This window comes from Manis javanica, chromosome 5 (assembly GCF_040802235.1).
Source record: "Manis javanica isolate MJ-LG chromosome 5, MJ_LKY, whole genome shotgun sequence".
In the NCBI taxonomy this organism is placed as follows: Eukaryota; Metazoa; Chordata; class Mammalia; order Pholidota; family Manidae; genus Manis; species Manis javanica.
The window spans coordinates 69,010,661-69,037,495 of NC_133160.1; the positions used below are offsets into that span (position 1 = coordinate 69,010,661).

At 39.3% G+C, this 26,835-nt stretch overlaps 1 long non-coding RNA gene across 2 annotated transcripts in view; it reads right to left on the bottom strand.

Moving 5' to 3' along the window:
• The window catches only part of LOC108393435 (uncharacterized), a 395,153-nt gene that overhangs the window by 194,101 nt on the left and 174,217 nt on the right, over window positions 1-26,835 (bottom strand). For both annotated transcript variants that reach the window (XR_012131585.1, XR_012131584.1), the window contains exon 5: window positions 19,629-19,762. This is a non-coding gene — a long non-coding RNA (uncharacterized lncRNA). The remainder of the gene's footprint in view (window positions 1-19,628; window positions 19,763-26,835) is intronic.

Genomic DNA, 26,835 nt, shown 5'->3' on the forward strand with positions numbered 1-26,835 from the left:
TCCCTTCTCTTCTACTTTTTGGAAAACTTTAAGGAGGATAGGTATTAGGTCTTCACTAAATGTTTGACATAATTCATCAGTGAAATCATCTGGTCCAGTGGTTTTGTTCTTAGGTAGTTTTTTGATTACCAATTCAATTTCCTTGTTGGTAATTGGTCTATTCAGATTTTCTGCTTCTTCCTGGGTCAGCCTTGGAAGGTTGTATTTTTCTAGAAAGTTGTCCATTTCTTCTAGGTTATCCAGTTTGCTAGCATATAATTTTTCATAGTATTCTCTCATAATTCTTTGTATTTCTGTGGTGTCCATAGTGATTTGACCTTTCTCATTTCTGATTCTGTTTATGTGTGTATACTCTCTTTTTTTCTTCGTAAGTCTGGCTAGGGTTTTACCTACTTGGTTTATTTTCGCAAAGAACCGGCTCTTGCTTTCATTGATTCTTTCTATTGTTTTATTTATTTATGTTCTAATCTTTATTATGTCCCTCCTTCTACTATCTTTGGGCCTCATTTGTTCTTCTTTTTCTAGCTTTGTTAATTGTGAGTGCAGACTGTTTATATGGGATTATTCCTCTTTCCTGAGGTAGGCTTGTATTGCAATATACTTCCCTCTTAGCACGGCCTTTGCTGCATCCCACAGATTTTGCAGTGTTGAATTACTGCTGCATTTGTCTCCATATATTGCTTGATCTCTGTTTTTATTTGGTCATTGATCCATTGGTTATTTAGGAGCATGTTATTAAGCCTCCATGTGTTTGTGGGCTTTTTTGTTTTCTTTGTGTCATTTATTTCTGATTTTATACCTTTCTGATCTGAGAAGCTGGTTGGTAGAATTTCAATCTTTTTTAATTTACTGAGGCTCTTTTTGTGGTCTATATATGAACTATTCTTGAAAATGTTCCATGTGCACTTCATAAGAATGTGTATCCTCCTGCTTTTGGGTGGGTATTCTGTAGATGTCCGTTAGGTCCATCTGTTCAATGCCTCTGTCTCTTTACTTATTTTCTGTCTAACTGATCTGTCCTTTGGAGTGAGTGTTGTGTTGAAGTCTCCTAAAATGAATGCATTGCATTTTGTTTCCTTTTTAATTCTGTTTGTATTTGTTTCACATATGTAGGTGATCCTGTGTTGGGTACATAATATTTATAATTGTTATATCCTCTTGTTGGACTTACCCCTTTATCATTATGTAATGTCCTTCTTTGTCTCTTGTTACTTTCTTGTTTTGAAGTCTATTTAATCTGATACAAGTACTGCAACTCCTGCTTTTTTCTCCCTATTAGTTTCATGAAATACCTCTTTCTATCCCTTCACTTTAGTCTGTGTATGTCTTTAGGTTTGAAGTGAGTCTCTTGTAGGCAGCATATAGATGAGTCTTGTTTTTTCATCCATTCAGTGACTTTATGTCTTTTGATTGGTGTATTCAGACCATTTACATGTAGGGTGATTATTGATAGGTATGTACTTATTGCCACTGCAGGCTTTAGATTTGTGGTTACCAAAGGTTCAAGGGTAATTCCCTTACTATTTAACAGTCTAATTTAACTCACTTAGTATGCTACTACAAATACAACCTAAAGGTTCTTTTTTTTTCCTCCTATTTCTTCCTCCTATATTCTTTATATATTCGATATCATATTCTGTACTCTTTGTCTATCCTTTGACTTTGGTGGTAGTCTTTGATTTGATTTTGCATCTGCCTAGTAATTAATTGTTCTACTTTGCTGTGGTTTTATTTTTCCTGGTGACAGCTATTTAGCCTTAGGAATACTTCCATCTATACCAGACCCTCCAAAATGCACTGTAGAGATGGTTTGTGGGAGGTAAAGTCTTTCTGAAAATTGTTTTTGCTTGTCTGAAAATTGTTTAATTCCTTCTTCAAATTTAAATGATAACCTTGCCTGGTAGAGTGTTCTTGGTTAGAGGCCCTTCTGTTTCATTGCATTAAATATATTGTGCCACTCCCTTCTGGCCTGTAAGGTTTCTGTTGAGAAATCTGATGATAGCCTGATGGGTTTTTCTTTGTAGGTGTTCTTTTTCTCTCTCTGGCTGCTTTTAATACTCTGTCCTTGTCTTTGATCTTTGCCATTTTAATTATTATATGTCTTGGTGTTGTCCTCCTTGGGTCCCTTGTGTTGGGAGATCTGTGGACATCCTGGTCTGAGAGACTATGTCCTTCCCCAGATTAGGGAATTTTTCAGCAGTTATTTCTTCCATGACAGTTTCTGTCTCTTTTCCTCTCTTTTTCTTCTGGTATCCCTATCATGCAAATATTGTTCTGTTTGGATTGGTTACACAGTTCTCTCAGTATTCTTTCATTCGTAGAGATCCTTTTTTCTCTCTGTGCCTCAGCTTCTTTGTATTCCTCTTCTCTAATTTCTATTCCATTTACTGTCTCTTCTATTACATCTAATCTGCTTTTAAATCCATCCATTGTATGTTTCATTTCAGATATGGAATTTCTTAATGATCGAATCTCTGTCCTAAATTCATTCCTGAGTTCTTGAATATTTTTCTGTACCTCCATGAGCAAGTTTATGATATTTATTTTGAACTCTCTTTCAGGAAGATTGGTGAGTTCAGTTTCATTTGGCCCTTTCTCTGGGTTTTGTGAGATTTTGGTATGAACCAGTTTCCTTTGACATTTCATATTTCTATGTGGCACCCTCTAGTGCCCAGAAACACTAGTCTCTGAAGCTGCTCAGCCCCTGGAGTGAGGTTTAGGGTCACAGGGAAGCAGAGCTGGTGCCTGAGGGGAGGAAAGAGCTGTTTCCTGATTCTTGGCTGCAGTACCAGTCTCCAGTGTCAGAGCCAGTGGGCTGAGCACACAGGTGTAAGCCTCTGTGCTTTGCATCTGTAGCTGTCATAGTCAGGGCCTCCCTCTGGCTGCCCTAAGGCCAGCACAGTGACTGCCAGTTTGTGAGCTGGTGCTGGCAGACCAGGAGGAAGGCACAGCAGGCTGCATATCACAGTGGGGGGCCTCGGAGGTGAGTAGCCAGTCAGGGGGATGGAACACATGAAGCTCCTCAAAGTTCCCAACCTGCTGGACAGAACGAGCCCAGACAACCTTGTCCATCTATCCCTTCTCCTGCATAGCAAGCTCCATGAAAACCCCACTCCTTCCGCAGCCCTCTCACTGCTCCAAGCCTCTCAGACCACCCGCCTTTCCTTTGTCCCAGAGTAGCCAGATGTAGATCCCTGTCCTCTACAAATGGCTGGCATCTCAGTCTCTCAAATATTCTGCCTGTCCTACCTTTCCAACCCCACTAATCTCCAGAGCACCATGCAATGTAGGTTTGTGCTCCCAAAGCATATCTCCAGGGCTGGGTGTTCAGCAATCCTAGGTTTCCACCCCCTCCCCACTCCATTTCTCTTCCTCCTCCCGGTGAGCTAGGGTGGGGGAAGGCCTTGGGTCCTGTCAGATCAAGAATTTGGTAGGTTACCCTGTTTCATGAGGTCTGTTCTGTTCTCCAGTTGTATACAGTCTGGTGCAGCCTTCTTTCCTATTGCTCTTTTAGGTTTAGTTGTATTAACTACACTTTCATACTATATGTGGTTTTAGGAGGAGTTCTGTCTCACCTCTTACACCGCCATCTTGAATCAATCTCACAAGGCCTTTTTGTGTTTACACAATTTCTTTTCACAGACACTCTCCTATCCCTGATTCTTGGGGTCACTATCCTCAACAATTTCTTCTATTTTTACTTACTGCTTCAGGTCATACCACTACCTGGAATTGTTGGGACCTTTTCTGCCTTGACCTTGCTCAGTCTTAGGCCACAATTGTCTTTCTCAGATAACACACCTTCAGCAGATTAGGAGCATTCCACATTTATTGGCTCCTGCCTAGTTCTTTCTGACCTTTTTGCTCCTCTTTTACTATGGAGGTTATTCACTTTCCATCACTTCATACCAGTGCCTCTCTCTCTTTCCCATTCTCTCTCAAATTTTTATTTTCTCTAAAAGCTTCAAGCTTATTTGCAGCAACTCTGCTGCCAACATCCCTAAACTCTTGGATGAAAAACCACCAAGGTCAAACCAGGCACATTGGCATAATGAACTTTCAATCACAATGAACCCCACTCTTGAATTCTGATCAGGGTTCTGACCACATTAATAATAACATATGTTCTTTAAAAATTCTGTTTTGGTTTTATCACATCAAGCTTATAAATCAATGAGTTTTGAAAGGAAGTATATTTTGGTACAATTCTTTTTTTTTTAGGACCTCTTTACTGTACTTGCATTATTATGATCCAAGCACAGATGACAGGAAGACCTCAGAGATATTGCAGGCTTGGTTCCAGGCCACTGCAATAAAGCAAATATCACAATAAAGCAAGTCAAATGGATTTTTTGATTTCCCAGTGCATATAAAAGTTAGGTTTACACTATACTATAGTCTATTGAATATACAATAGCATTATGTCTAAAACAATAGTGTACACATCCTAATTAAAAATACTTTGTTGTTAAAATGTACTAACCATCATCGGAGCTTTCAGCGAGTCATAACCTTTTTTCTGGTAGTGGGTCCTGCCTCCATGCTGATGGCTGCTAACTGATCAGGGTGATGGGTGCTGAAGGCTAGGACAGCTGTGGCAGTTTCTTAAAATGAGTCTGCCTCCATCAATCGACTTTTCTTTTCATGAACAATTTTTCTGTAGCAGGCAACACTGCTTGATAGCAATTTCTTTTAAAATTGGAGTCAGTCCCCTCAAACCCTGCCACTGCTGTACCAATTAAGTTTATAAATGTCATTAACTAAGTTCATAAATGTCATTTCAAAAATCTTCACAGCATCTTCACCAGGAGTAGAAACTACTCTCTTTGCTCATCAATAAGCAGCAGCTCCTCATCCATTCAAGTTTTATCATGAGATGCAGCAATTCAATCAATCCCATCTTCAGGCTCCATTTCTCATTCTAGTTCTCTTGCTATTTCCACCCCATCTGAAGTCACTTCCTCCACTGAAATCCTGAATGTCAACGTCATCTATAAGGTTTGGAATTAACTTCCTCCAAACTCCTGTTAAAGTTGACATTTTGATCTCTTCCCAGGAATCACAAATGTTTGAATGGCATCTAGAATGGTGAATCCTTTCCAAAGGTTTCCAGTTTATTTTGCCCAGATCCATCAAAGGAACCAGTACTATGGCAGCTTTAGCCTTAGGAAATATATTCTTAAATTATAGGACTTGAAAGGAAAAATGACTCTTTGGTCCATGGGCTGCAGAATGGAAGTTGTATTAGCAAGGCATGAAAACATTAATTGTGTTGTACATCTCCATCAGAGCTCCTGGATGACCACTTATACTGTCAATGAGCAGTCATATTTTGAAAGGGACCCTTTTTCCTGAGCATTAGGTCTCAAGAGTGAGCTTAAAATATTCAGTAAACCATATTTAAAGAGATGTGCTGTCATGTAGGTTTTGTTGTTCCATTTGGAGCTCAGGTAGATTAGATTTAACATATTCTTAAGAGCCCTAGGATTTTCAGAATGGTAAATGAGCATTGACTTCAACTGCCGGTCACAAGCTGCATTAGCTGGTAACAAGAGTCAGCCTGCCCTTTGAAACTCCAAAGCCAGGCATTGACTTCGTATCTCTAGCTATGAAAATCTTAGGTGGTATCTTCTTCCAATAGAAAGCTGTTTGATCCATATTGAAAATCTGTTGTTTAGTGTGGCCACCTTCATTAATGACCTAAGCTAGATCTTCTAACTTGCTGCAGCTTCTACATCAGCACATGCTGCTTCACCTTGCTGCACGCTGATGTTCTGGAGACAGCTTCTTTCCTTGAACCTCATGAACCAACTTCTGCTAGCTTTCAACTTTTCTTCTGCAGCTTCCTCACCTCTTTCAGCCTTCATAGAACTGAAGAGAGTTAGGACCTTGCTTTGGATTAGGCTTTGGCTTAAAAGAATGTTGTGGCTGGTTTGCTCTTCTATCCAGACACTAAAACTCTTGCCATAACAGCAATAAGCCTGTTTCACTTTCTTATCACTCATGTGTTCACTGGAACTGCACTTTAATTTCCTTCAAAAACTTTTCCTTTGCATTCACAACTTGGCAAACTATTTGGCACAAAAGGCCTAGATTTCAGCCTACCTCAGCTTTCAGCAAGTCTTCCTCACTTCCACATCTGGAGTAGGCTTAATGATTCCTAGCTTTTGATTTAAAGTTAGAGACGTGTGACTCTTCCTTTCACTTGAATGTAAAGGCCACTGCAGGGTTATTGGTCTAATTTCAATACTGTTTGGTCTCAGAGAATAGGGAGGTCCCAGGAGATGGACAGGGATGGGGGAATGGCAAGTCAGTGTAGCAGTCAGAACACACCACCCCAACTTTCATCAAGTCTACCATCTTATATGGGCAGGTTTTGAGACTCCCCAAAACAATTACAATAGTAATGTCAAAGACCGCTGATCACAGACCAACATGACAAATATAATAATAATGAAAAGTTTTGAAATATTGGGAGAATTACCAAAACATGACACAGAGACATGAAGTAAGAAAACATTGTCAGAAATATGGCACCAACAGACTTGCCTTATCCAGGGTTGCCACAAACCTTCAATTTGTAAAAATATGCATAAAGGCAAAGCACAATGAAAGGAGTTATGCCTACATACTGCAGTCAGGCAGTTTTATCTGGAGTAGTGTCTTGTCAATGGGTTTCAGCCCCAGGCAAGTTCTCTGTGGATTCAATGTGACCAAAGAAATTGACAGCAAAACGTTCTTTGGGGTGAAAGGGTTTATTACCTGGCTTATTCTCCTTATGGTAGGTCGAGCACTAGCATCTCTGCCTCCACCCAGAGGGCTGGGCCAAGCTCTCTCTATAGCACAATGATAGCTTATTCCCTAAAGGTGTGGAAGCAGTAGCCTAGCAACAAGTCAGTTACATCATCAGGTGGTTTAAGTTCAGTGAGGATCCTGGCCATAGGAACCCCAACTTCCCCACAAGTAGATAAAAAACAAACTGTGGATAAAGTGAAAGTTCCTATGACCAGGATTCGCATCTGGCCCTCGTTGGCTAGCTCACTACACACACGTGGGCAATACATCATTATTGAATCTATATATTGACTCTATCCAGTGCTGTGGGCAACACAGTGACACAGCTGCAAGCCTGCAGGAGAGCAGAGATGAGACTGGAGTAGCGGTAGCACTGAGGACAGAGACTGAGGTGGTTGTGGGGGCAGAAAGGTCCAGAGGCAGAGACCGACTTGCTGCATCCAAACTCGCTCTGGGTAGATGGGATTCTAGTGATTGACCTGTCACCATGGGAATAAAGTTGGGTATAACCCTTTCACTCCAAGAACATTCTACTGTCATTTCTTTGGTCACACTGAACCCATAGTGAACCTGTCTGGAGCTGAAACCCATTGGCAAGACACAAACAAACCAACAAACCCTGGACTGAGTTACTAAAATGGTTGAAGTCCGCTACCTAACCTGGTTTGTATATCAGAACCACCTGTGGATCATTTGTAAAATTTAGAACTTTTTCTCCCTCCCCCAGGAATTGGATTCAAGCACTCCTTTGGGAACTCAGAACCACTGATCTAAAAGATTCCCAAGACAGTGACATCAACAGCCATAATGAAGGTAAGGAACCTGGAATTTCATCTCTGTGAAATTGGCCTGGGATTTGCTTTACCCTCTTGTTGCCTCTTCAAAAAATTGCATTTCATATTTTTTTTCCCACTCTTTCAGAGTCCCTTCTGATATTCTAAAGTAAACTCATTTTTTTTTAGATGGTGTCTTGCCTGAAGGTTTCAGCCCTGGGCAATTCACTATGGATTCAGTGAGACTAAGAAATGACAATGGAATGTTTCTGGGGCAGAAGGGTTTATACCTGGCTTTATTCTCCTGACAGTAGGTCAAGGACTAGAACCATGTCTGCATCCAGCCATCTGCAGGTTCATAATCTACCTCAGTCTCTGCCTTCACCCAGAGTACTGGGCAGAGCTCTTTATGTAGTAACTCAATCAGTAATAGTTTATTGCCTACAGGTGTGGAAGCATTAGCCTAGCAGTAGGCCAATTGTATCATCAAATAGTTTAGGGTCAGGTGAGGATCCTGGCCACAGCAACTTCTATTTCCCCACAGATAGGCATGTGAGTAAAACACTTAATTCCACTTACCAAAGGAAAAATAAAGAATGGATTTTTACATTGGGATTTGTCATGCAAATGCATCTCCTGGCATACATGAGGTTTTTCTTTCTGCATCCAGGATTGCCCTTTGACTTATTCATCATTTAGCAGTCTTATTATCTGAACCAGTATAGAAAAAATATTTGAAAGAAGGGATCACCAAGAGAGAATGGAAGCAAAAAAGTCACCAAACCTAATGCTCACCCACATTTATTAAACAACCATTTCTTGTCTACAGAATGTCAGACACTGTTAGCCCTTGACTTTTTCTACAGTCAGACTTACTAACTTGTCATTCATTTTAGGAGACTGAGTTTATGAGAGAAAAAATGGGAGAGGCCAGTTTCCTTATGTTTTTGTCAGGCCCAATCCTGCTTTATCAATGCCCCCCACCCCCCACCATCTTTTTTTTCAATTTTTTTCAATGTTGTATATGCAGTAAGCAGAACTTTCTCTTCTAAAATTACAGCAAAGGGGTTACAGCAAAGCCCCAAACATTCAAGGACCATGTTTTGATTGATCTTCATAATGCTTTACTTTAATTTTAATTAATTGCCAACATTTACAACTATGCAGAATTCATATAAAAATCAGGATTGGGAATTTCTATTGACAGATCAGAATATCTGGCAACACTGGGCTCCACATTTCCACATGGTAACTGTGAAGGCAGGTGAGCAGCAAATGCCCCTGTGGACAGGACTGTCCATCTCCCATACACCACAGCCTCCTCTATGCTCACTTAGCTGGTCCAGTGCTTTTGAGTTTGCGAACCCTTCCATTTCTTCATGGCCCCCAATATACAGAAATTGGAAGGGTAAAATGTTCTTAACTTCATAAACATACAGTGTGTCAAAAACTGTAAGAAAGGATATAACTTGTACCTTTTCCTCAGTGATTTCCTCTTGGGGATGACCCAGAGATTGTGAGGGTTTGGAGGACAGCCTAGGGCTTTCAATTAAAATAGTTTTGTCTTTGGTTACTACCGGAATAAACCTGTATGCAGACAGCTGTTTCATGCCAGCTGGAATTCTAGTCTTGGGCGGGATGGCAGAGGGTTATGACTTCAGATGAGAAACAGGCAGGAACAGATTATATTTTTATGCCAAGTTTCTTTCTATTACCATAGAAGCAAGAAGAGAAAAGCAGAAAGGAGAAGGTTTTGCTCAACCACTGTTGCACTCAGATTTTCTGCTAGGCATCCGGAGCTGCTCAAGATTTTGCAAACACTTTTACAGGAAAAACATGGCTATAGAAAACCCCTAAAATTAAAACAGAGCTAGGAAAGAATAAAGAACGTTCATTTGTCTTCAAACTCAGAAGTGGAACCCCTGGGATTGGTATGCTATAACAAGACTGGAAACATTATTAATGTTAATAAATAAACATCTGGATTGACTTGCAGTCTAAATTTAAGTGTCCTAAATATTTTGGCTCTATTATAACTACACTGCATTTTCCTAAATTCTCCAATGTTTCTTCAGTCCTTAGGTTACATTTCATTTTCTTTGACTCTTTTAAGTTGGGTCTTGTCCATGAAAATGGACGTTGTTATATAAATGTTTAAGATAAGTGTCCATAAAAAGATATGAAATTGGTCTTGATTTCATCCCTCATATTTGTACAATGTGGGTCCTTTACAAACTCACATCCTTTTCATTGGAACCATATAATCACACCATTTTCTTTCTCTTCCTTTCATATAATGCTTTGTGTTATTATATTAATTCCAAGAGTGCCAAAATTTACCAAGAAAATTTTCATTGAGCCAAATCAAAACTTAGGGCCATCATGAAGCTCTATGTTAATTTCATTTTTCAAGGTAAAGTTTAGCCAGTGTTAGCTCAGTTTTGGATAGTGTCAAGGAGAAACACATAAAATACAATGGCCTACACCAGATTAAATCCTAAACATGGCCACGTTTCATTTAGATCCTCAAGTATATTCCAAAAGCAAGAGTAAATGTGAAAGTAAAGGTCAGCAAAACACATCTCCACCAAGAAAAGTGTAATAAAACCAATGTAAAAGTAAATGAGCCAGCTACAGAGAAGTCTACTCATAAACACAATGCTTAGACTTAATCCATTCCTCACCACCTTCATTTGAGAATGTTAGTCTCCCATCCCTGGGCTGCCATCTCAGCCTTGAGTCTTTTTCTAGTTGCAAGCCAAGGGGTTGCTACACAAAGTCCCAATGCATGGAACCAGAGTTAATCATTCACAGGCCCTTTTGCCTGAAATAAGATGCTTTTCATTTCCCTTGGCTTATGTGAATAATGAAAAACGAAAACAAACAAAGGAGATAACCACACTATGTTAAAAGATAATCCCTTAGCATAACTATTGTCTAGAAGGCTGAACACCATAGGCAGGCAAAAATCCAGTATGCATTCAGAGAGTACATTGACATTTATTTATAAGAGATTATTGCATGACAGAGCTTCAAGTCATTTAGTAATTCTCCCATTCCCCAAGGCCTCCAGTATATTTATATGCAGAATCCCATATTATTTTTCCTGGTGTTATGGCAACAAAGATTTCAATGTTTACAGAGCTATCAAGTTCTGACAGGCCAAGCTGGGGACTTTGCATCACAGGCTCACATGAAAATGGAGCAAGGGACCCAGAGAGCAGAGCACAAGCTCAGCTCTCTGAACAACTCAGCAGAAGAGAGGTAGGAAGCAGGCAAATGGTGCTAATCAACTCACAGAGCCACACTCCCCCACGGGAATCTGCCTCCAGGATCCTGTGGTTTAAGGAATATATTACAAAGTATGCTGAACCTAGTTAGCCACGTTAAATCCTAAATCTGAAAGAAAAGCAAACCCCAAATTGCTACTATAATTTTGTACTCTGCATGGATTTTTAAAGCTCTGTTGAATATGGGATGTCAAGAGTCCATTACTAGGCCTCTGGGGCAGTGGAAGGGAAAATGAAAATGCAGTGGGTGAAGAAAGGGCAAAACAAGTTCTCTCTCTGTGCCCACTTTTTGTTTTTAACTACACAGTGGAGAACAGCCCCCCTTACCTTCACACCTAAGTTAATCATTGCCCACGGCTAAGTCGTTTCTAGTGCACTCCAACTCTAGGGCCAATCACTGTATGAAGCTGGCTGTGACAATGCCCTAGAAATACTTGTATTTCGCAAACAAGATTATCTTGAGAATTTGCCACCTACTCTATGGACAGAACTATGTGTAAATGGGACCTCATGGTCTGAGCTTCTCTGCAGTGAGTCTGTTCTCTGGAGTTTGCCCAGACACCTCCATACTCTGTGACTGAGACACAGAACAAGAAATCACTAAAAAACAAGTCCTTCCAAACATACCCTTCCCATACCTTAGTTCTGGTTGAAGCAAGAAATAGCCACAGGCTTAGCCTCCGATACAATAAGCCACCACTTTCTAGTTCTAGATGTGGGCCAGGAAAGCAGGCAAGTCAGAGTAAAATAGAACAAGAAATTTTAGGCCAAGTTTCTTTCTTCTTTTCCTTGTCTTTATGTATGTGTGAGCCTAAGGGTATTGCTGCTTATTTGGCTACAAAAGCATAAGACAGATTTCATAAACATGTCTAAGTTTTTTTAATCTGTGGTTTTGTTCTGTTTAAATTTGTAAATAGCAAGAAATATGCATATTTCCTAATGCCTAAAATGAACATCCCAACAAATAATAAACTGTGACTTACCATGTAACACAGGACATGTGACAAAAAGTTTTGTTTACATGGTGTGGACGTCCAACTTATATGAAATGAATGCTTAAGTATTTTCACTTTAAGGAGGGGAAATGTAATAATAATAATAATAATAATTGCAACAAATGGCTCTATGTGTCTTTCTAGTAAACTGAAGCTGTATAAGAAATCAGCTGGAAATGGGTGAGTATGACATCATGGTCTCGCCCTTTGGAAGTTGACAGTGCTGACAGGGCTGCTCCCAAGCCTAGTAGGAAAGCCTGTTAGAGGAGAACAAGGCTTTGTGCTCCACGTACACATCAGGCCCATCCTCTCATTAGCAACTGTGACAACTGTCTGCAATACCTACTGCTATCAGCAACTTTGTCTTCTTTCTCCAAAAGCTGAATTTACTGAGTTTGCCAGCTCCCTTGGAGCCCTGGTGCACAGACTAGATTATTTGTAGCTGGCCTTCCCAACATTCAGAGACTGAAGGACATTGCTCAAAGCTGTGCTCCACTGTGTCTTTTTATTTCTTCTGGTCAGCCCACTTCCATTTACTGCACAGCAGCTGCAGAAGCAGCTGATGTTACCATCTTCATCATCACAAGTCTTCATCATCATCAAGAAAAGAATTTATTACAAACAAAGTTAATGGCCCAGATAGCCTTTCTAAGTACTCTTTCAAGAAAATTACATAAGCTTGAGTCTTTCCCTGAACTCTGCAAATGTAATATTCATTGGTTTTGCAAATATTTGTTAACCCCTAACTTACATGTGACATTGTAGAATACACTAGGGATGCAGTGATATGCAAGATAAACAAGGTCTTTCTCTTGACTGAGCTTAAATTCTATGGGGAGACAGTCAATAAACACAAGTAAATGAACCAGTAATACAACTGCTGGTGTAAAATATGGCAAAAAGGAAATTAAGAGGCTGTTATGATAGAGAATTTGGAACATCTTCCGATACTGGGTGCTCAAGAACTTCTCCCCTCAATGACATTTAAGAAGAGACTTGTTGGATAAGAAAACAGTTCTGAAACTAAGTAAGCAAGAAGCCTTCCATTGATAGTAAACCTAAGGCTGTAGGGCTCTTAGTGACTACTACTTATAAAGTCAAAATATTTCTGGCACATTTTTAATCTCTCAGCCTTCTGTAAGATTGAATAGGGTGATCTGGGGGGGACACATCTCTTATTACAAAGGTTGATACTAAATTGTTAATTAATTCCATCTGTTCACTTCTTATGGATATTTTGGCTTCCACAAAAAAACCGTATCTTCCTTTACTGAAGGAAGATACAGAAAAGAGTTTTTAACCTGGCAAATCAGTGAGGGACTTCCCTTAGTATCCATCCTGAATTTATGTGCAAAATGATGTATGGTTTATATATATATACAAGTTACCAGTGAGAACATCTAGCACTTTCATCAGATTTTTAAAGGGCTCTGTGACCCAAAAAAGGCTATGGCACTCAGATGAAATAGGTCTAAAGTAGCCCATTGCTCTGTAATCTTTCAGAGTTGATTTGTTCTCTTCAGGCCTTCAACTGATTGGATGAGGCCCAGCCACATTAGAGAAGGCAATCTGCTTACTCAAAATCCACCAATGTAAATTTCAATCTCATCCAAAACACCCTCACAGAAATAGCCAGAATAATGTTAAATCAAACATCTGGACACCTTGGCCTAGACAAATTGGCATATAAAACTACCCATCACAAAGTATATACTACCTCCTGCAGGACATGCAAACTCACAGGGTGTCAGTTCCAAGCTGATGCCTTAGCTGGGCCTATAAGAGACCACTCCAGACTTTATCAGGCCACAGCATCTGACTAATGGATGATGTGGCATGTGGTAGATAGGGTCCCATGGTCATTTATCCATTGCTCTACCTCCTCTGATGTGAAGGGAGTTCCTTAGCTCATAGAAATGTCATGCCAGATCTCATGCTAACAAATCAGACACTCTGTGAGCTCTTGGATAGAAGAGAAGCTGAGGAACTGAAAGCATGAAAGAAAATCCATACCTGGAAATACATGTAAATCCATGTCATGACAAATCACTGCCCTCTTCATGACAGAAAGGGTCCAATGTAAATAACCTGGCATTAAGTGGTTGGTTGGTCTCTTTGAGGGATAGTATTACATTAGGGGCTTTGCATCATATTGTATTAGCAGGCTCTGCTGCTGACAAATTGAGCATTTAAAAGAAGTAGCTAGAAGAACATAGGCCTTTCATCTCTGCTACCATGTTTTGGTTGTCAAAGACAAGACAAAGACAAAGGGTTGCTGGTGTCTTCTGGATGAGTCATCCTATTCACCTGCTCCAATGGTGTCTGGTGGGCATTAACAAGCCAAGAAAGACTCCCACACTATGTGCCCACTCCCATAAGTCCACCCAACTGCCTCTAACTTGGCCTTCTTGTCTTTTATCTTCCGATTTTGCAGCTTCAGACCCCTGGCTAAGCAGACAAACCAGTCTCCACTACCCAGGAGCTTATACACGTCCTTATGTGATTCTCCTACTAGATCTGGCCAGAGACTCTATGTAGTATCTTCATCATATATTCCTCTAAAACCATGGGATTTACTCAGTCAAAAAACCCACAAAGCAGGGATATTTGTATTACAGCCTGGACTTACTCTATAGCCCTCACTTTTTCTGCACCCACTCAAAATTAGAAGTCTTCCATGTCATCCAATATATATATCTGAGCAATATTTCCAAGTGTGATATGTATGCTGCTTCTGAAATACAAGGAGGCCTAAAAAATGTGCCTATTTTTTAAGTCATAGGAACTTAAAAGTGCCAAAATGTGTTTTTTAATTTAGATGGTGTATTAGAGTCTCAAGAGGAACAGAGCTAGTAGGATATATATACTTATTAAAAGTATACTTATTATGGAATGGATACTTATGGTGAAGAACTGGCTCATACTGAGAAATCCCATGAGCTACTGTATACAAGCTGGAGATACAGGAAAACCAGTGGTGTAATTCACTCCTACTCTGAAGGCCTGAGAAATAGGGAAGCTGATGGTGCAAATCCCAGTCTAAGGGCCAGAGAAGGTGAAGTGAGGTGTCCCAGCTCAAGTCAATGAGGCAGGAAAACAAAGGACAAAATCCTTTCACCTTTTATTCTATTCAAGCCTTCAAAGGACTAGATGATGTCCACCTACATTGAGAAAGACAATCTACTTTACTGAATACACTGATTCAAATGTTAATCTCCTCTGGAAACATCCTCGCCTCACGTTTCTAAACATAATGCTTAGAAATAATGTTTAATTTTTCCCAGTCAAGTTGGCACATAAAATTAACCATCACAAGTCCACCCCTTATCAACTTGGCACTCACACTCATCTTCATAGACCACATTTCATCTCCAAATAAAAACAATTACAAGGTCACAATTCTGCCCAACATGATACAGCTATCCTGAGTGCAAACAAAAACACACTAACCTCTTCCCCAGAAGAGGAGGCAAAGACCTTGAGTGATGTTTACTCTTCCCTTGACATCCCATAATTTAAATAAATGATATAAAACCAACAGTACTTAAATACTATGATATAAAATCAGTACATCTTATATTACATAATATAAGTGACATAAAATAAGTGACTAGGAGATAAAAAGAAAACATAGGTTGTAGCTGGTAATTTTAACTACCATCCTCCACTATCCATTTTGTATTCACGTTGCCTTCAGTAAGCACCTCAGCTATGTGGTTCTGTACCCGTTGAGATCAGCCAAACTTCCTTTCCTGAAGGCTCTATGCTACTAGTAGTCCTACACGGATTAGGTTGCTATAGTTTTCCATTGACCTGAATCACAGAGCATGGTAATATTAACAGACCTCCTAAGGATCCCCTATGCCCTAGACATACCCTTCCTTACCTCCACTGTGGAGTAGTAGTACACTTTCCCCTCTGGCTCAGTCACCCCACTAAGCACAGTAACTCCCTTTTTTGCTTATTGATTCAGAAGCATCAGGAGCCCAAAGCGGCTGGGTGGCAGTTCTTAACTTACAATTCAATTGTATCATTGTTGTGTCACCTGGTAGAAGCATTCCTCCTTCTGGAGCTAAGAACTGTAGCCTAGCAGAGTATAAAGTTGCAAACAGGAAGCAAAAACTTTGCAAGTGGGTCACTAGGTGTAATAGAAAGGGGTGCCACTCCCTTGATTCCTAGGCCCATGAATCCTGACCATTAGAGAAACAACACCATATACTAGACACTGATTCAGACAGAAGACGGAGGCTTCTGAAGAACCTTGCCCCAGCCTGAAATGTGGTGATTGAGCTGGTAAATATGTTCTTTCCAATACCTGGCTGGTACTGTAACTCAGTCTTCAAAGGGCCATTTCACCATTCTATCAAACTATCTACTACAGGATGGTGAGAAGCGTGGTAAGACCAATGAATTACATGAACCTGGGCCCACAGCTGCACTTCTTTTGCTGCGGTAAAAATCCTAGCATATCCCAGACTAATGGAGCCCTCAGAATATTACTGATAAGGCAAGCTCCTAAATCTTTGTAGTTTCTCTCAGTCACTGGAGTACACGTGTCTTACCAGGGCATTTGAAGTACTTGCCACTTCCTGCTCATGTATGATCGACTAACATGCTGCCACCAATAGAGTGGACCAAAGTGATATTTTGAGGAATGTCCAGTAGATAGAGGTCCCTTCAAACCTGTGACAGAGAGCATGAGAGCTGACTCAGACCTAGGGGAAGATGGGAATGTACACTGTTTTCCATCCTAGTGAACTGCTTCTGATCCTCATTCACAATTGATATTTGCCAACATAATAGCCACACACTACAAATGAGAGCAGTGTGAATCTGCTCTAACAAAGATGCCCCAGGCAGTACAAGGGCTGCACTGGGACTGCCTCTTAGTTAGCTGCTGGTAATCCACTGTCATCTGCCATGACTCATCTGGTTTCCACAAGAAGCAGAATAATGTATTAAATGGGGATATTATGGAGCCAACCATCTATGCTGGTTTTAAGTGTCTGAGGATGGGACTAACCTCTGCCATTCATGCAGAGGTAGGGGGACAGCATTATTTTTGATTAACCGTCTTGACCTGGGTAACCCCACTTAGTCTTTGCTACGACAACAGCTCTTACTCCACAGGTTAGGGAACCAATGTGAGTATTCTGCAAGATGCTGACTGTGCCCACCTGTTATTCAGTCAGGAAATTGGAAAATGACTACCAGATGGGGCCAGAAGCCCTTTGGGCCCCATCTGAGATGGTCTCAGGACAGAACTTCATTTATCTGCTGACCTCCGTTTTCCCTCCCTCTAACAGAGAAGCCATGGGGGTGCTGTGGGTGCCCAAGTAACTGTGTCATATCAGATCCTCTATTCACCAGCCCTTTCAAATCTGAGTATTTTGCAGAATCTGAGACAAAAATTCAAGAGCAAATGATCTAGTAAGCACCCTCCAAAAGAACTGCAGGAAGCCTGGGAGAAACAATGAAGGGAAAGAAGCAGAGTATACATGCAAGTTCAGCCAGCTCCCAGCCTCGGACTAATCTAGCAGGTGAGCTGTCAGGTGGAAAATTATACTAAGAGTGAGTTCTCCAGATAGGAGGCAAGAGGACTGGCCTCTCATACTCCTACATCAGTCAGTCCTGGGGGCAAGAGTACGAGGGTCAGTGTGAGCTCTGAGGCCCTGCTGGCCCTCTGGCAGTAGAGGCTGCAGGGAGAGCCTTCTGAAGGGAGTGGCAGGTATGGCTTTCTAGCAGCAAGAAGCATGTAAGATGGCGGAGAAGGGTACACAAATGTGTCTAAAAGGGAGCCAAGGAGTGGTGGTGGCCCATCAGCTCTATCCACTATAGCCATTAAAAAGGCAGACAACAGCCAGAGGGTAATAAAAGTAGAAAAGGATAAGAAGGATTAAAAAAAATGGTAAGAGTTACATAAGGGAGAGCTAAGGTCAGTATAAATGGATGGCCTAAGACCCAGGAGAAGTCAGACAGGATCCCAGCAGTCCAGTCACCTCTCCCCTCACATTTCTGCAACAGCCACTGACATCCCCCCTGACCTCTCCAAACACATATCCCCTCAGAATGACCAATCCAGCATGCACCCACACTGTATCAGCCCATTAAACTCACTGGTTGTATTGATTTACTTGCATCTCAAGAGAAAATACTTCATCAGTAGTGTAGCTCAGGAGAATGAAACACAAAAGGGGCAGAAGTCCTGTTTTGGGGGAGCTGAGTGGCCTTGTGCAAGTTACTTAACTTCCTCAAGCCTTAGTTTCATATTTTTAAATGTGGATAATAATACCCAGTGTACAAGGATTTTTGAAGATTAAGTTTAACCAGCCCAATGCCAGATATCTAGTAAGCACCAAATAAATGTTTCCTTATTCCTTCAGATGTGTCCCCAAACAAGATTATACCTTTTTTTTTCTTGTAATTTTTTAGAACAACTGGATTCCTATTGTTCCATGGTCCTAGGGGCAGCCTACTAAAAACCCAAAGCCTGAGGATTATAAACTGTATGTAATGCTGGCTTATGTCTCAAAAAAAGGAACCCACAGTTTTTCTTTAGTTTTAGTTTCTCTAGTGAAAAAAAAGTTTATTTTTATAACATATTTGAACAAATAGAACTGACTTTCATTTTAAAATATATGAGATGATTTCATGTATGACTATGTATCATAACTTCTGATATTTTAGACTGCCACTATTGTTTTCCACCTAGAAACACGTATGTTAGCTTTCAGCACATAGTTTTCTAGGAGAAAGGACTCTGTGGTGTGGAGACAAACTAACAATCTTCTATAGGAATCTAGATTTCCACTTACGTTCAATTTCTAAGTACCAACTAGCAATGAAGCAATGCACCCATGTATAAAATCAGTATTGAGAAAGAAAGTAAGATGAGGAGCTGAAAAGTAAAAAGGTGTAAGACATAGAGGAGAGAAAAGAATAGAGAAACTTATGTGAGTGGATAAGAAATGAGTGAATAATAGTTACTGACAAAATAGTTAATATAAGAGATACAGTTTTAGCTTACTACTTATAATTTCTAATCTCACCATCACTCTGCCAGGGGGGATGAATGCATGGGTAGCTGGATGAATGTAGAGACAGTCATAGATATAACCATTGATTGAGAGCTGTTGAAATGAATTAAGGGGGAACATAATCCACATGTCTAAACAGTTGTGCATGACAGTTCCCAAATGAAGGCTTTATTTTTCCATGTGTCTTTGTCATTTTCCTTCTGTGTATTACCACCTGGCACCCTTTTGTTTCCCAGCCTGGCCCCATAAGAATGCAAGTTGCTTGGCAACTGATCCATCCACTAAAGTGTCTCAAGGAAATAACCCTAGCTCCTAGGATGATGCATGATCCAAGTTATTACAGTAAGCGCTAGTGTTTACACCTAAGCCTGAAGAGATAATCCTGGTGCACAGTATTTCCATTGCAGTCTATGAAAATCCATGTACAAGCCAAAAAAGGTAAATGAGAGTTACATGACCTGTTCTCTTTCAAGAATTATTAATTTGACAATATATGAACAGTTGTTGAAGCAAGTTAGTTTATTACCGAAATAGTCCTTGGTCAAATATAATCAGGAAGTAAAATTAAATATAATCAAAAGTAAACATTTGTAGGTAACCAAGATGACAATTATTAGGTATTTCCAGTATTCCAATAATATAATCCATCTAATGTGATCAAAATGCTATCTTTCTTGGTTGAAACCTTCAGGCTTTCTGACCCAATACTTACAAACAGATACATATACACATACATACCTTACAGCTGAAAATGCCACTTTTCACATATTTATACAAAGCAATAAAGTACACAGAAGGAAGTGGAATATTATCATTTCCTTCAAAGGTTTTAGGGCTCACATTGCTGGAGACAGAAGCCTTCTCTTCAGGAGCTATAAGGCACAGAGAATAGAAAGGATCTATTAGTTTATACAGACAAATGTATTAGCCAAAAGTACATGAATATGCTGAGCAAGACAGGGGAGGGTAGCTTGGAATGCTTCTGCCCCATTACAAAATGAATTATGTTTTTCATATTCCAGAAGGAAAACTCCCACACATAGCAAAAGGTCAGATTCACCTCATTATACCCATTACAAATAAAACATTGTCTGTGAACTTATCTTTTCCCTTAAGAGGCATGTTACTATGTTCAGGAATTCTATATAAGATAATTATTTCCTTTTTTTAACCATCCATTCCGATATATGGAGCTTAGAGCAAAACACACATACCTTTATTTTACTGGTATAAGAAAAAGCACAAAGGATTGAGTGGGTAAAGCTCAGAGACACCTCTACAAAATTTTTCCAAAACTAACAGATGCATGAAAGTATGGTGCCATTTGCAGGTCTCCACAACTAATGTGATGAAGGCAATTTCAGGAGGAATTGTTTCATTTTTTATTTTATTTTTAAGTATGCAATAATGAAGTCATGCTTATATTCCATAGTATGTGATATGATCCCAATCTAATAACAGAATTAGCACATTTTACTCAGAATTAACAATATTAAAACTCTATAAGTCTAAATTAAAATAATCATTCTTTTCTTCAACTAACGAACTAGTAAAGATCTTGAAGGATCATTGATTGGCCCAGTATTCCTGAAGAACCAGAAAAACTAGCATTTCCATCTGCTATTAATGGAAGTGTATTTGATGCGAACGTTTTAGAGGAAATTTGTCAATATATATCAGTATATTTTCATGGACACATAGTTTAATCTAAAAATTCTATGCCTAGGAATTTACACTGAGCAAAACTGCACACTAATAAAGAGTGTCAAAGATGGCCATGCAAAGGGTTGACAATAATGAAAGGAAAGTACTTTTTAGGAGATTTGTTCAGGCATTCCCTTGCTTGATAACTTCTTTGCACACATACCATCCTTCTGGGGATACAGCAGTAAATTTAATCAATTCTTTTCTTTCATGGAGCTTACATTCAAGGGGGAGAAACAGATTACTGAAGAAACATATAATTTACAAAGAAAACAGTAGTAGTTGATGCAATTGATACAGGATGTAAGAAAGGATTCAAGAGTGAACATGAAGATTTTTGGCCTGAGCAACTGAGTGAACAGCCCTGGTGAATCCCTGAGACAGAAAATATCACTTCATCCCACCCTATGCTGTGTCCCAGGAGAAAGGGAATCAAAACTCAGACAAGTTTGAAGGGGGTCTCAAGAAAGGAAATATGTGCCTAGCTCCACAAGGAAGCAAGAAAACAGATTTCATAAGGAACCCTGCATGCACAGAGCAGTAACCACAGAGAAGGGCAACTGGGTGGGCCTAGGGGAAAGGTGGGAGGAGACGCATCTACCCCTAGAGCAGGCAGGCCCTGTGCTTCCAGACGTGAGTGTCTGAGAAACAGTGGGGGACCTAGGGATACTCTGTATCTGGAAACAGAGTAACTTACAAGGGCCTGATGACTGAGCATCATGGCAGGAGGGTGGTAAACAAAAATGGAAAGGAGCACCTTAGAGGCCAGCAGGTGCAAAGAGAGACACAAGGCTGGGGACTGGAAGTTCACTTCCCTCGCCTGCCACACACCTCCCCCGACCCTCAGGATTCAACAAAAGAATTAACATGGAAGGAAACCAGAACTGTTCTTACCCCTGGAATGCTTGGCTATTACTGAATTGGCAGTTTATCAGAAATAAAGCAGACCTACCATTCAGAAAAAGGCCCAGAAGAGACTAGTTTGAGGTACAGAAAATTAATATGACTCCTTTTTCTTCCTTTCTCCCTCCATACCACCCTTCTTCCTTTTTTCCTTCTTGTATTTTTAATTTTTTGCATGCCTGAGTTTGAGGCCATAAATCCACATCCAAGATACCTAATCCAAGTACCTCCTAGGTGCTCTAATCTTTGGGTCCCAGCAGGGAGCTATTTAACAGTTACTCCCTAAAACAAGAGACAAGTAATTATCAACTTCCTCAACCCTAACTAAAAGGTGCTTCTGCTTCTGGAAGATATTTACTGCTCCCTTATATAGAATGCCCATGGTGAAACAGATATTCTTTAGGCTACTGTGAGTTAACAGAACTACCCCCTAAAGATACCCAAATGTTCTGGCTGTAGCTCAATCCTAACCTACTATGAGGCAAGACCTTGTCCCAGGGCCAGATGTGTCTCCACTTACACATTAGAAAAGCAGGGTTTTGATTTTTCAGTAAATCCCTAGCAAAGTTAGTGACTGTGAGCAAATCCCCCAGAGCCGGAAATATCTGCAAAAATGAATACCAGGATGCCCCACATCAGTGTGAGCAGTCAGGCTTACAAGTACCTCACAGCAGATCCTGTGTTCTTAGAAATTTTTGGAAAGGAAAGGAAGCTGAGCCTGCTGGAGCCATCTTAAAAATGATATTATAGCAATAAAAGGTCTGGAAGTTTTGTCAATAACAGGTGCAAAGACTAAATACAATTGCAAGCTCAAAAACCATGGACCCCAGTTCCCTCACCTAACAATCAAAGACTTAGCTCTCATAAACGTATTTTTTTTAAAGTGAAAAGTTCTCAAAATCTTACTTTCATTTCTGAGTTGATTAAAATCTCATCATCTAAAATAGATAATGACGAATGCTATAGAATACTATAGATGAGCTGCATATCTTCTTATTACCCTGGTTATATTTTTACTTGCCATGTATTTACAATTAATCATTTTGTGCCAGGTGATACCTTCAGAAGGAAACAGTCCGTTACATGGTCACTAAACTCTTTCCTACCTAATATAAGACATTCAACCACTTTAAATTTATCTGGAATGGGGTGGGGATATTTTTTTGGGTTGATATTTTCTTCTGAGAGTTCTATTGTACCTATTTAGCTGAACATAGAATAGGAAAGTAGAAGTTTCCCCATGATTATTTCAGAGCTCCTGAGAAAATAAGGTTCGAAGCTATGAGACAGCTACCTGGTATCTAAAAATCACTTTGCACATACGTAGCGCAATCCTTGCAAGTATTCAGTCACACAGTCTGGTAGATGTTACAAGATTTTGTAAATACTCAGTACAACCATCTGAGGTATGTGCTGTTGTGCATCTTCATTAGGACCTAATAAGTTGCATGTAGATATTTTTGTTTGTTGATTTGTTCTTTTCTACCTTAGCTCTAATTTTTTACTTACAGCCAAATTAAGACATCCAATTAAAGCACTAACTCAAGAGACAGATTAAGCAGGAAATTCCAAAGTTAATTTTCTCATTGTAATTTTAACTTTCCCATGATTACACATTTTCTGTGCTAGTTAGCATCTTGCATGTGTAGCTTTGTATACAGAGTCAGATTTGACCTCAGTCACACTCATTTTATTTTTACTGAAAATTTAACAGGGAGCAGTGAAGAATCAAGTAGGGCCATAGATCAGTAGGCTGGAAAGCAAATGCCAAAGGAGAAGGTTATGGGAGGCACACAAATACGGGAGACTGGGAAAGGAAATACAAGGTGCAAATGGAGCCATATTAGTGAATGTGCAATTAATTGCATTTCAAGATTTCTTAATATGCAAGTTTTCATGTACTTCTTTTCAAATATCTGTTAAACAACAGTTTGAACCAGATTAATTTTTTATTTCTTTATTATATGGAACTTGAATGTTTGGTTCTCTTTGATTTCACCTCTTGCTTATAAATCTTCCAACCAGTCATTAACTGCTTGGAAAGCCCTGGCACCTCATATATTGTCACTTAATTATGTTATGCTACAGTGGGCTTCCTAGGAAGCAAAAATTCTACACAAAAACACTTATAAAGAAAGCCAGGGCAGACAGCCTAAGCCAGTAAGAATAAAAATTGTTGCTGACAAGGGAATAGAATTGACAACTAAAGCTTTCTGAACCAAAGGGGAAAATGAATAGCCAAGACATTTGAATTGTTGAAGGAAAGGATGTTTCAGATCTAGACAAGGGGGAGGAACAAAGCATAAAACTGGAAATAGAAGATTAACCACTAAGCCTGCTCAGAATGAATCATAAAGAGAGAAAAGGGATTATTAGCCGAAAGGATCTAGGCAGGAAGGGCCCAAGGCAAACCTGGTGCATCCTGCCTGTAAGTCTGAGATGTTGAAAACTGTACCCTGTTAGGAGAAAGGTCTCATCAATTTGAGTTTGCCCAGGACATAGGGAATAAGAAAGGACTGGGGGGAAAAAAAACATATTTAAATTGCAGGGCACTGTTAAATTGAAAAACAGGCTGATTCTTTCCATGATAATAATGAATACTGGTGAAGATGTGGTAAAATTAGTAGCCATATATTACTGGAGGCAGCATCAGTTGGTACAATCCTTTTGAACAATAAATAAATATATGTATCAAGAGCCATAAAACTGCTGTTAACTTTAATATAGCATTTCCTTTTGGTCACTTATCCTAAAAAAAAAAACCTGAGGATATAAAAATACAGGAATTAAATATATCTCTATTCACAGAAATATTTGAGATACTACTATATATAAAGTCAAAAAATGGAAACAATATCCACTAACAAAAGATAACTTAAGTATAATACTGTTGTACATATACTCAATGAAATAAAATGTGATCATAAAAATCATGACTACTGAAGCACACAGCACCACTATGAAGGATTATTGCCCAAGTATATAAATTTATAAACAGTTGACCCTTGAAAAACACAGGTTTGAATGCGTGGGTCCACTTACATGGAGATTTTTTTCAGTAAATATATCAGAAAAACTTTTGGAGATTTGCAACAATTTAAAATGTTTTCTTTTCTCTGGCTTACTTTGTTAAAAGAATATAATATATAATACATGCAACATACAAAATACATGTTAATTGACTATGTTATCAGTAAAGCTTCCAGGCAACAGGAGGCTATTAATTCTTGAGTTTCTGGGGAGTCAAAATTTATACAGGGATTTTCAACTGCCTGGGAGGGGTCAGTACCCCTCATCCTCCTGTTTTCAAGGGTCAATTATATATATGTATAGTTGAATTTGAATCTAAACAAGCTTTTAGACAAAACTTTCAGGAAATACCAGGTTGAAAACAACAAATTAAACTGTCGATAAGCAATACAGAATTATAGATAATTGACCTAGTTTCTTCAATAACTCAGTGATCTGGGGGCAAGATGGGAAGAAGTCAGTCTTCTAGAGCCTGCTGTCCAACAGCACTCTGCAGAATGGAAATGCTCTGCACCCGCACTGTTCAGTATGGCCATCAGCAGACATGATTGACTATGGAGCATTTGAAATGTGGCATGTGACTTACGGTCTGAGTTTCTTAATTCAATGTACTTTAAATTAGTTTAAATTTTAAAAGCTATTGTGGACAGTAGCTACCATGTTCCATGACACAGTTTTAGCTTTTAAAAATTTAAGAGATATACAACCATACGCAATATATGGATCTTGCTGGATCCTAAGTGTTGTGGGTATGTGAAAAATTACTTATTTTAGAGACCTATGCTGGAAAGTTTAGGGGTGAAATGGCACAATGTCTGAGAGTTGCTTTAAAATACTTCCGCCAAAGAAAGAGAAAGGAGAATGATGAAACAAGGGTGACAAATGTAAGTAATTACTTACTCTGGGTGAGACGGTCTATAGGGCTCATTGTATTTTCCCTTTGTATGTGTGTGTGCGTGTATATGTTTGAGAGATTTTCATAGGAACAATTTCTAAAACTCGTAATTACATGGAAAATGCTTATAAATATTAGTAAATGAAAAGGCAGAACACAAATTTGCCCATTCAGCATTACTATAACCATTTAACTAGTAATGAGCTCAAGTATTGATAGGGAGATGCAAGAAATTTATTAAGATGTTCAAACTTGCAAACGATTTTACTTATACTTCAGTAGTGAGGTAGAATACAGTCAACATGCTAGGAAATGCTTATAGGGATATTTTGAGCATTTGTTTAGGTAAACATCCATTAAGTATGGCAGGAAAAAAACAGTTTGAGAATCACTGTTACTAACACATACAAATACTCATACATGCCCTTATATAAAAAAGAGACCAGATGGAGACATACCATATAGTTTATTCCATAATGGTGGTTTTGTTCATGTGGTTGAACTAAATAAAGAATAGACAAATTTTTGTAATGTGGTTACGTTGCTTTTAAAATTAGATTAAAGCCACACTTAAAATTTTTAAAAAGTGAAATCTATGGTTTGCTATAGGGAGTCATTCTTAATAGATAGAACCCACCAACTTTTACTGCCAAGACACAAATCTACTTCTCCACACCGTTTTGCCTTTAAGTGCTTTTAAAGGCACATGAACAGAATAGATAAAGATACTCACAAATTTGAAAATATGAAGAGAAAAATTAATGTAATATGAAGAGAAAGGAGTAAGTTATATCACCGCAGAAGCTGAATAAATTTCTCTCTTCTTCAATGGTAATAATGGTAATATTTAATAATTAATATTTGTCATTTACAAAACACATAATATAGTTCACATAGGCACTGTTTTAAGCACTTTACTTACAGGAACTTTAACAACAACTCTTTGTGGTATGGGATATTCCCATCCCCATTTTGAAGCTGGTGAAACTGAGACACAGAGAAGTTATGTAACTTGTCTAAGATGACACACCTATGAAGCAGTACTGCCAAGATTTAAATCAGAGTTCTCCTCCAGAGTCTACCCAGTTTAGCACTGTGCCATGCTAGCACAGGTAATAACTTTATTGCCCATGTTCATTCACAAGTGGAAATCAAGTATCTTTCCTCTCATTGCAATATGCACCCCTTCTCCTGCAGGCCAGGGAGGTAAGGACCTTCTAGCATCTCATGAAGAGAAAAGATAGCTGAGTCAAAGAGAGGGACACTAGCTTGCTATTATCCAACTTACATCTGAACCAAATTCCCGCTCAACCCTTAATAACAAAACGTCTGGTCATGGATGATGAATCATCTTCAGACTGTCACCCTCAGTGAGACTAAGATGTCACTGATGGCAGGGCAGTTCATGTGACG